We start from the raw sequence: 11,466 nt of genomic DNA on the forward strand, positions 1-11,466 counted from the left end.
TTGAATCCGATACTTTAAGAATTACAGCTGTCCATTTTCTTCTCCTTCCTATTGGTCCATATTAGCCACGTCTTACAATATTTTTGATTGTATAAACTTTCTTCCTAGAGTGTGGACTGTTTTCCCCCGCTCAAGCTGTGCTAACAGTGGACCTTGATTATCAATCAAGAGGTAATGAGTGGTGGGAGGGGTAAATCTTGAGAAGTAGAAGCATCATCTTGGGACACTTCTTCAGGTGAGGTCTTCAGTTAGTCTAGCAAGAAAGAGGGGCGTGTGACTGGCAACTGGAGGATCCAAAAGAATTTGGAGTTGCAAGATTCTCAGGCTAGTCCACCAAATATTTCTCATGTCTCTGATTGTGATGATGATATCTTTTATGGTTACTCATTTATTCCCCTTTGCATCTCTGTTTTCCTTATAACAAGGTTTTGTGCTTGATTTTTATTCAGCACACTTTGTGATCAAGGTGTCTCCTTGAACACTTAATTCCATAGAGACCCCTTTGCTTACACACCTGCCTCAAGTTGATAGATGGCGACCAAAACCTGTCTTTTGCTTTATTCAAGGTTTCCAAAGCATTTGACAAAGGCTAGCCACCTCCAAAATCTTTATAATTACCCTTGTCCCAATACCGTTTAGGTACTAGAGTTACCACGTAGCCCAGCACTTCACCTTCCGCCTGCACCTCATCCCAAGCCACCACAGGTGAGCTCCTTGGAAATCGTGATGTTATTGCATGCCATTTTCCTCCAGCAATGGCTTCTTTATTGCTGTGTGCCACAGCTCCAAAATCCCATCCAAAGGATCTGCTGTCTGTGGCCACTTCTGAGGCGAAATATCTTAGCTTGAATCCCCTGAAAGCAAAGTTTGAGACAAAGGCTCGTGTGCAGGTTCTTTATCTGGGAAAGCGCTTCTGGAGAGCAGTGGTGTAGGATGGGGAAGTGGAGCAGGTAAGGAGGAAAAGCTAATAGGAGGATGCCTTATCATATTGGCCATCACTAGGAACAAATGGTGCTCATTCTCACTGGGACCTTATAAGAAAACTTATGAAATATCTCAGAATTTTGTGCCTGGGGGATGAAAAAAGAAATCATCCGTGGTCAAGGTGGCCCCACTGTGCTAACTTCCTTGCACTTCTGAGTCATGCATGTTTGGATGAGCAGTGGGCTCTTTAGGGCATGCCACGCCACAGCACCAGAGAAACTGAGGGCAGGAAGTGAAGAATGTTCAGAGAGAGAATTCATACTGCTATGATGCTGGGTGCAACTGGTTAAGATTCGGGGATTTGAATGTGTCTTCCATAGCAAGAATATACTTCATACAAATTTTTCTTATAAAATAAATTAATTAAAACTGTCTAGAGTCTCTGTTTCACCTGAGAGAAAAAGAGTTTTTGCAACATAAATTCTTTTCTGTTTTTAAATCAACTTAGTTCTAATTCACTTTAGAAGCAGCCCAATTTACACACAAGCACAAAAGTAGGAAATGAGGAGCAGTTGTAGACAAAAAGAAAGCAAAAGGAAAACAACATAATGCATTTAAATATCCTAAGTTTAAGAATAATTACAATGACTAATGTTAGTAGGAATGCGGGTAAAGTAACGTGATTTTAGGTTCCTACCTAGAGTATACATTGATTCTTTAATTTAGCAGTGCATTTCAAAAGCCATAAAAATATCTTTAGTAGATGCTCTCTAAATGCCTTGCTAATCTCCCATCAACATTCACCTCTACTCTTAGAGGCTGTTTTCTCCTTAAAGATATTCTGGCCATAGGAACTGTCTTACTCCATTTGGGCTGCTATAACAAAAATACCATGGTCTGGGTGGCTTAAACAACATTTATTTCTCACAGTTTTGGAGGCTGGAAAGTCCAAGATCAAGATGCCAGCAGATTCAGTGTCTGGTAAGAGCCAGCTTCCTCATTTATAGATGGACAGCTTCTGTCTTCTAAATGTGTCCTCACATGGCAGAAAAGGAGCAAGAGAGCTCTCTGGGGTCTCTTTTCCATTTATGGAAGGCACTAATTCCATTTATGAGAGCTCCACCATCATGATCCAATCTCTCCCCAAAGGCCGCACCTCCTAATAACATCACCTTGAGGGTCAGGATTTCAACATATGAATTTAGGGGACAGCAGAAACATTCAGTCTGTGGCAGGAACATACCCAGCTTACGCACAGGACAAGCTGGAAGAGCAGAGAGCTAATAACCTCTAGACGCATTCTTCAAATCGTGACAATACGGAGTTGGTGATAATACCCTAGCTTCTTGGCCCTTCAGCAGCATGTTCTGTACTTTTTCTCCGAGTTTCCCAGTGGGACTGAGGTCCAGTTGCCTACAGTGGTAACTGGTTGTTAACAAACCCTTTCTTGTCTCCCTTTCTTTCCCTGTCTCCCTTCCAGATTCCCTTGCAAATGTGTCCTGGCATCACCTCCTACGTAACATACTTGCACTTAAATCTCCATCTCAGGGCTTGCCTCTGGGAAAATCTAAGTGGAAAAACCAGTGATACCTTTTTTGCCCAATACTTCCACTTCTGGGTATTTATCCAAAGGAAATAATCCTTAAAAAGGAGGGAGGAGTTGGATCCAAAAAAGATATTGCAGCATTTTTGTATGATAGTAAAATTGGAAACAGTGTAAATGTCCAACAAAGATTCAGTCACTCCTTCTTTCAACCACATTTATTTTGCATCTACTATATTCCAAGCACTATGCTGGTACTCAGGATACCCAAATGGAATGTCATACAATTGGATAGGACAGGAGATAGACAGAAAGATTATAAAAGCTGAACTAAGGCAGCAGAGGGGGAGAGAGTAGAGCATATATTTTAGAGATGTCTTAGAAGGCAAGAATCAACAGAACCAAGTGACTCATTAGATACATAAGATAAAGGATAAGGAGATGCTGAAGATAACTTCCAGGCTTGTGGCCTGGGTGAATGAGTGATGCCGTTAACTGGAATAGAGAAGGCAGGAAAAGAAGTAGGTTTTAGAGGTAAGGTTTCGAATTCAGATTTGGGTAAGTTGAGTTTGAGAGGCTTTAATAGATTGCTTCAACATTGCTTAATATCTATGACCCTCATGCTGCTTGACGCTGTAAGTGAGGCTCTGGATCCCGATTTGCATGAAGTTTCATTCAAAAGGAAACAAAAATTCAACTACAGAAACTGAAAAATACTTTAGATCTTTCTTACCAGTTTTCTTAAAGCCTTGTTTCAGTTTTCACAGGATACACTCAAAAATATTCCCAGAAATCCTCGGTAAACATTGTTCCTTCTTCTCAAGTTTTCATGGTCATAAAAATACCTCTCATTCTTGCTTATCCAGTAATTCTCTCACCACCATGCTTCTCTTTCCATTCATTTCCTCCTCTACTACCTGCCCCCTCCCATGTGCCATTGACTTGTCTCACAACTGAAAGATGGCACCACAACTTCCAATCACTGCAGGCCATGCAAAGCCACTCTAGGGAGGCTGGAGGATGTAGGGCCCTGATCCAGTCAGTGTAACATGTCTCCCGCTATGGAAGGAAGTAGATGTTGCCACTTGGGGAATGTAGTTTATCTCTGCCTTGACTATTTTTCTTGCCTGAAATTCTGTGGTAATGAGGGAAGGTGGGAAGAGAGAAATATGCAGCACAAAGCAATCCAAAAGGCACAGAGTATGACTGCCCCACTTTGGTTCCATCCATAATCCCTTTTTTGTTCTCCTTAGAAATTTGAGCCCCGTTTTGTCCATGACCGTGGTTGATCTCTTCTCCTTTGTGGGGTATAATTAGGTAGGTGAGATTTAATTAACTCAATCTGTAAGTAGATGTTCGAGCACTGTATCAATCAGCATGATTTTGGCTGCACGTAACAGAAAACCCATATCAAACTGGCTTAAGCAAAAAGGACATGTATTAACTCACATAAGTGGGGGTTCAGAAGAAAGGCAGACTCCAGTCTATTTAATTCAATGACTGTAACACTGTTTCTCTGGAAATCCCTCAGCTGTGGCCTTCTCTGAGTGTTGCCTTTGTCCTCAGATAAAATAGTGAATCATAGAAGCCAACCTTAGAAAAGTTTAGAAGGAAGGAGGCCTGTGTCTTGCTTTCCAGAGCTCAGAGAGACGTAACTACCCCCTCAAAGACTCTGGTTAGACTGTCTTGAGGCACCGATATATCCTGAATCAATTGCTGTGACTTATCTATGTCATGTGCCCACCTCATTGGCAGAATAAGAAGGATCCTTTAACTGATGGTCCTATAGAATCCTGAGGCAATGAGGAGAGGCAGTTCTCACAAGGAAGGGAGGCAGGGAGGACAAAACATAACAGATGTCCACTATGCACCTGACAAATCTTACTACTCATTTAAGGCATCTCTTGTGGCTTACGTTGTCATTTAAACCTTAAAATTGATAGTCATAAAAATCACTACTGATTTTCTCAACTTGATAAAGAACATCTACAAAAAACCTACCGCTAACGTCATACTTAATGGTGAGAATCTTGAAGCTTTCCTACTAAGATCAGGTACAAGGCAGGATGTCCTCTGTCACCACTCCTTTTCAACACTGTACCAAAAGTTCTAGCTAATATAATAATACATGAAAAGGAAATAAAATGTATGGACATTGGGAAGGAAGAAATTAAGCTGTCTCTTCACAGATGACATGATCATCTGTGTAGAAAATCTGAAAGAAAGGACAAAAAATTTCCAGGAACAAATAAGCGATTATAGAGAGGCTGCAGGATACAGGATTAGTATTCAAAAGTCTATTGCTTTCCTAAATACCAGCAACAAACAAATGGACTTTGAAACGAAAACCACAATACCATTTACATTAGCACCCCCAAAAATGAAATAAACTATAAATCTAATAAAACGTGTACAAGATCTATATGAGGAAAATTACAAAATTCTGATGAAGAAAATCAAAGAAGGACTAAATAAATGGAGAGATATTCCACGTTTATGGATAGGAAGACACAATATTGTCAAGATGCCTGTTCTTCCCAATTTGATCTATAAATTCAATGCAATCTCAATCCAAATCCCAGCAAGTGATTTTGTGGCTACCAACAAACTGACTCTAAAGTTTCTATGGAGAGACAAAAGATGCAGAAGAACCAACACGATTTTAAAGAACGAAGATAGAGGACTGACACTACCCGAATTCAAGACTTATTGTAAGGCTAAAATAATCAAGACAGTGTAGAATTGACAAAAGAACAGACAAATAGATCAACGAAACAGAACAGAGACCCCAGAAATAGACCACATAAATATAGTCAACTGATCTTTGACAAAGAAGCAAACACATTACAATAGAGTAAAGATAGTCTTCTCAACAAATGGTGCTGGAATAACTCCACGTCCTCATGCAAAAGAATAAATCTAGCAGAGACCTTATACCCTTCAGAAAAATTAACTCAATGGATCACAGGCCTAAATGCAAAATACAAAACTATAAAGCTTCTAGAAGATAACATGAGAGAAAACCTAGATGACCTTGGGTATGGTGACGACTTTTTGGATATAACAGCAAAGGCATGATCTGTGAAAGAAATAATTGATAAGCTGGACTTCATTAAAATGTAAAAGTTCGGCTCTGTAAAAGACAACGTCAAGAGAATGAGAAGACAAGCCACAGACTGGGAGAAAATATTCGCAAAAGACATATCTAACAAAGGACTGTTATACGAAATATACAAAGAACCCTTGAAACTCAACAATAAAAAAACAAACAACCCGAGCAAAAAGTGGGTCAAAGAGGGGCCGGCGCAGTGGTATAGCAGTTCAGTCCATGCGCTCTGCTTCAGCAGCCCGGGGTCACATGCCATACATTTGTGTTTGTACCTTGCTCTTACTCTTCAAAATGTATTCATTTCTTACGTATACTCTTAGCTGTGTATTTAAATCCTTTAAATCCATGGCCTCCTTCGTGCTGAACATACTGAGGATAGTGGAAAGCGCCTTCTGTGGCTGTAGTTCTGTTTTGTGTATCACGAGTTACAAATTTGGTTTCTACATTGGTAACCGAAGATTTAGCTCTCTTAAAACACAACTTCCCGTCTCCCAATTTTTCATTAAATCAATCGTCATTGTTAATATTATTATAACGTTATTCAAATATTGTTCATTGCTAAACTCTGTGGTATATAATGATTATATTTCCTTTCTTTGACATTGTTTTCTGTAGTTAATAATTGCATCATTTTTTATTTTTATATATAACATATATACGTTTTAGCATATCTCAAAATATATTTATTCTAACTCTATAATTGATTGATTGAACATCTCTGCTTCCCTCTGTATGTGTGTATCATTCTTCTTTCTTTCTAGCTACCTGCTTTCTCTACTCCTCTCGTCTTAATGGTGTAATACGGATATATTTTCATTCCATTCACCTGCTGAGACAGACTTCTAGACTCAATTCTAAATTCCTGGGAGAGAGGTTCTGATTGGATAAGCTTGAGTTTGGCATCCATCTCTGGTCCAATCAGCTGCATGTATATTACTTTCTTAATCAGAACAAAGAAATTATTTGTCACCATGTATAAAATCTTTAAATGCATTTGCGCTGGGTAGTCTCCATTTACATCTGCAGATCCATAAGCTGCCATCCTTCTCTCCCTCTTGTATGCCCTGGAGGTTGACCTCTACAGACACCAATGGTTCCCTTGCCTCTGGTTTCCTATTTCTCAGCCAATGAGAGACACCAAGGACATTAGGAGCAGGAAAGAGAAGGCAGGGTATATGCAGCAGACAGAAAGATGGTCCCCAAAGATGTCCACATCCTAATCCCCAACACTTGGCAAAGAGAACTTTGCAGATATGGTTAAAGATCTTGAGTTGGGGAGATCATCCACGTGGACCTAATGTAATCACAAGGGTCTTTGAAAGATGGAAGAGGGAAGCAAAAGGCCAGAATAAAAAAGTTGATGTGACAATGGATTCAAATATCAGAATGATTCCATTGCTGGAAAGGTACACAGCCTTCAGAAGATGGAATAGCCAAGGATCGGAGTTTTCCCTCAAGCCTCCAGAAGGAACACAGTACTGCCAATACCTTGATTTTAGACCCGTAAAACACATTTCCAGACTTATGACCTCCAGAACTGTAAGATAATAAATTTGTGTTGCTTTAATCCACAAAGTTTGTGGTAATTTGTTACAGCAGCAGTAGGAAACTAATACAGTGTGTATTCCCACTGAAGTCATTGGCTTGCAGTGGCTGTGTTTCTGTAAAGAATTCCACAGCACCCATCTAGCAGCCCTCTCCTGCCTGCTCTCTGGGTTTTGGTAACTGCTCCCTTCCCTTGCACTTTCTGATCTAAAGTGGTAGGATTTCTCCACTGTTGCTAAGCTAAGGTGTTTCACCCTGCTTTATTGATTTCTTTTACTCTTGTCAACAACTTTGTAAATTGTCATGTTCTTAAATGCTCTTTAATTGCCCTTTTTGAGTGTAGACCAGCTATTTCCTACTGGGACATTGATGGATAAAGATTTTAAATGATCAAAAGAAATAAAAAGTCCTCGGTTTCAAGAATTAAGGAGACTTAAGAACCATCTGACATGTACAAAGGAATATGGTTATAATACAATATTCAAAACCTAATCATTTTAGAATCCTGGTCACAGTTATCCAGCTTTTGCCTTCCTTTACCCATTATTTATTCTTCTTTCCAAGACTGCTCAAGGGAAAATTGTGATATTTATCTTAATGTAGTAGAAAGTTACATTTTTATCCCTCTCAGGCAACTTTTCTTCCAACAGATTTTTATGCCACCTTTTCTCCTCTAGAATGGTTCAATGCGGCTTGACTTGCTAGAATCTTACTTTCTCTGAGTCAAAATGTACTTATGCAACAGGGTGTAAGAGCTGCACTTGTTCCACGTGCTGCACTTGCCATTCTGGTGGGGGTGAGGAGTTATCTCCTTGCAGATTTAATTTGCATTCTCTAGTGACTAATGCGGTGTAGTAACTTTTCATACGTTTTATTGGCCACTTGAATATCCTCTTCGCAAGATGCCTGTTCAGATCTCTTGTCCATTTTCCTATTGAGTTATCTTTTACACATTGCTTTGTAACCATTCTTTATGTATTCTGGACCTGAGTCATTTTAGATCTATCCATTGCAAAACTTCTCCCACTCTGTGGCTTACCATTTCCCGTTCTTAATGCTGTCTTTTGCTGAACAGAAGTTCTTAATTTTAAAGTGGCTCAATTTATAATCTTTTCTTTGTTATGTTTAGTGCTTTTTGTGTCGTTGTAAAACTATCCTTACACGTCTTTTTCTTCTCCTCAAAGCTATATTGTTTTATTTTTCATGTTTAGGTCTCCAAACCATCAGAATTGTTTATTGTGAATGGTCTGAGGTAGGGGGTCAAGATTCATTTATTCCACATGCATATTCAATTGGCTCAGCCTCATTTATGTTTTTTCCCTCCTTTTTGACATGGTTATTTATTAGGGTAAGGAGTGTATAAGGTAGGGTAGGTGAATTCCATAGATGTGTGCACCATTCCTTTATTCATTCAGTAATTAAACATTCGTCAAAATATCATAAAGGAAGTGTGAACTTTCCTTCATGAAGGAAGTTAAATTTAGAAATGAAATTTTTTTGAGTCTTATTTCTCAGAGTATCAGTCTGAGTCTAATTGGAAGAGAGAAATCGCTCAATAATTTGAACAGAGAAAATTTTATATAAAGAATTATTAGCTATTACAGGGGGCTAGAGTAACAAAGGAATTACTAGTAAAAAGTATAGAGAACTCTAAAGACTATAAGAATAGCAGGTATGAGGAGTAGCTATCACCCCTCTGGCTGAAATAGTACCCAAGGAAGAGCGCTCCCTGCCTCTGCTCTGCCCTTACAGCCATCCACCACGGGGCTAAGAGCCAGAACTCCTTGGAGAAGGCATGCCCTGGCTCACTGAATGGTGGAGAAGTCCCTGTGGTGCTGCACTGGTAGAACTTGCTGGAAATCTTGTACAGCTGGCTGCCATAACAAATCACCACAAACTCGGTGGCTTAAGACAACAGCGACTTATTCTCTCCCAGTTCTGGAGGCCGGAAGTCGGAAATCAAAGTGTCTGCAGGGCTGTGCTCCCACCCGAAGGCTCTCGGGGAGAATCTCTCCTTGCTTCTGCCGGCCTCTGTTGGCTCCAGGTGTTCCTGAGGCTGCATCATTGTCACCCCTGCCTCCATCTCTATATGGCTTTCTCCTGTCTCAAATCTCTGCCCTCCTAAGGACATTTGTCATTGGATTTAAGGCCTTCCCAGATAAGCCAGGATGATCTCATCTCAAGATCCTTACCTTAATTACATCTGTAAAGTTCTTTTTTCCACACAGGGTCATACTCACAGGTTCTGGGCTGACACGTTTTTGGAACCATAAAACCCACTACATTACCTTCCAAAGCTTGTTGAAAATCGGCTCTCTAGGGGGCACAGGAAAGCTATTCATGGGGAGATGTCTCACCGAAAGGACTCTGCCACAAAACCACCACCAAGGAGCGGGGGGGGGGGGGGGGGGCTTGGGGAGGCTACTGGCTGCTGCAGGAGTCTGCTTCGCGAGCACACTGTAACCAGGAAGCAAACCCTTTCGTCCTGCAATGTCTCTTCACTGCCCTCTACTGGCAAAGCCTAACATGGTATCAAGTAGCAGAGGGAAAATATTTAACGGGCCCAGATCCATTTTCATACAGAAAGCAAAAAAGGAGACTTTGGAGGTTGAAGGCAATAAATTGATAACCAGCTCACTCAGACACCATGAGAGTTCATTTGAAAGTCTACCACACATGCTGTTTACTTGGATGATGTAGTTATTCTTTTAACACCATAATTTATTTGGGCTTTTACCAAAGCCATATTTTAAAGGCTATGAATGAAGTTGAACAAATATTAACATTTTTGTTAGATACATTAATCGTATTTGGTACAAACCTAGGCAGAAGATATAGTTTATAGCTCCAAAATATGGGATGAATGAATCCCCATCTTAATCCCACTGGCTCCATATCTGTACTCTTGTTGCTGGCAATTCGAGAGACTCTAGGGTGCATTGTGTGGCTCTGGAAGCTGTGTACAGTCTTTTGCTATGTTCACTAGATGATGTCAACTTATTACATTTCATGTGAGATACTGTGTGTGGTTTCCACTTCTAAAGGAAACAGCACCATTTACTTTTATTAATTTAAATTTTTAAATGTTTATCGAGGTTAGCATACATACAATAAAGTGCAAAAATCTTAAATGTATATCTCAATGAATTTTTATACACGCATATACACACATGAATGTGCAAACATGTGTATACTATATACAACCCAGATTAAGACATAGAATATTTCCAGAAACCAGAAGTTTTCCTCATGCTCCTTCCCAGTCAACACCCTGATCCCACCCTGGCTGCCCCATAGGTAAGCACCACTCTGTTGCTTGAACTTCATGTAATCTTCATTTAAACATCTGTTGCCTTTTTTTGTTTTTTTAAGATTTTATTTTTCCCTTTTTGTTCCAAAGCCCTCCGCTACATAGCTGTGTACTTTTAGTTGTGGGTCCTTCTAATTGTGGCATGTGGGATGCTGCCTCAGCGTGGCCTGATGAGCGGTGCCATGTCTGCACCCAGGATTCGAACTGGTCAAACCCTGGGCTGCTGCAGTGGAGCGTGCAAACTTAACCACTTGGCCACGGGGCCAGCCCCCTGCTGCCTATTTTTAAACTTCACATAAATGGAACCATATGGAATCTACTGTTTTGGAACCAACACGATTTGAAAACACCATCATTTCCCCATTGTACCAGTGTCAGTCTCTGTGAAACACACACACACACACACACACAAACACACACACAACTATATATGTATGAGCCTGTTTTTGGACTTTCTGTTTAGTTCCGCTTGTCAGCAGGTCCACCCTTGCGTCAATACCACATTGTCTTTATAGTAGATCCTCATATCTAGAGTGATATACTTATTCTTGGCTACTCTTGGAACCTTGAGTTTGTTTCTGGATTATGTTCTGTTTCATTGTATTTGTCTATCTTTGCATGGTTTTAATTATTGTAGCTTTAGAATGCAATTTAATATCTGGTAGAGTTAAAACTCCAGATTTCTCTTCCTCAAGATTATTTTGGCTATTCTTGGCCCCTTGAATTTTTATATAAATGTTAGATTCAGCTTGTCAATTTCCACTGTTAAAGTGTCCAGACTAGGCCCAAGAGCGAGTCACTCATGCTGAGCCCCACGTCAGCAAACCGGGATTTACTTAAGTTTCTGCACTTGGCTCTCCAGGAAAACGAAGGCCTAGGTCAACCAATCAGCACTTGCCTGCTCAGCACACATTCTCTGACCCTTCTCCAAGGCCTCCCTCTGCTCCAGATAAGGAAAGTAACCCTGCTGTAACCAGTCAGCAAATGCCCTATATAACTTCCTTGTTACTGCTCACTTTGGTCTATAAAAATGTC

This window comes from Equus caballus, chromosome 8 (genome assembly GCF_041296265.1).
Source record: "Equus caballus isolate H_3958 breed thoroughbred chromosome 8, TB-T2T, whole genome shotgun sequence".
Lineage (NCBI taxonomy): Eukaryota > Metazoa > Chordata > Mammalia > Perissodactyla > Equidae > Equus > Equus caballus.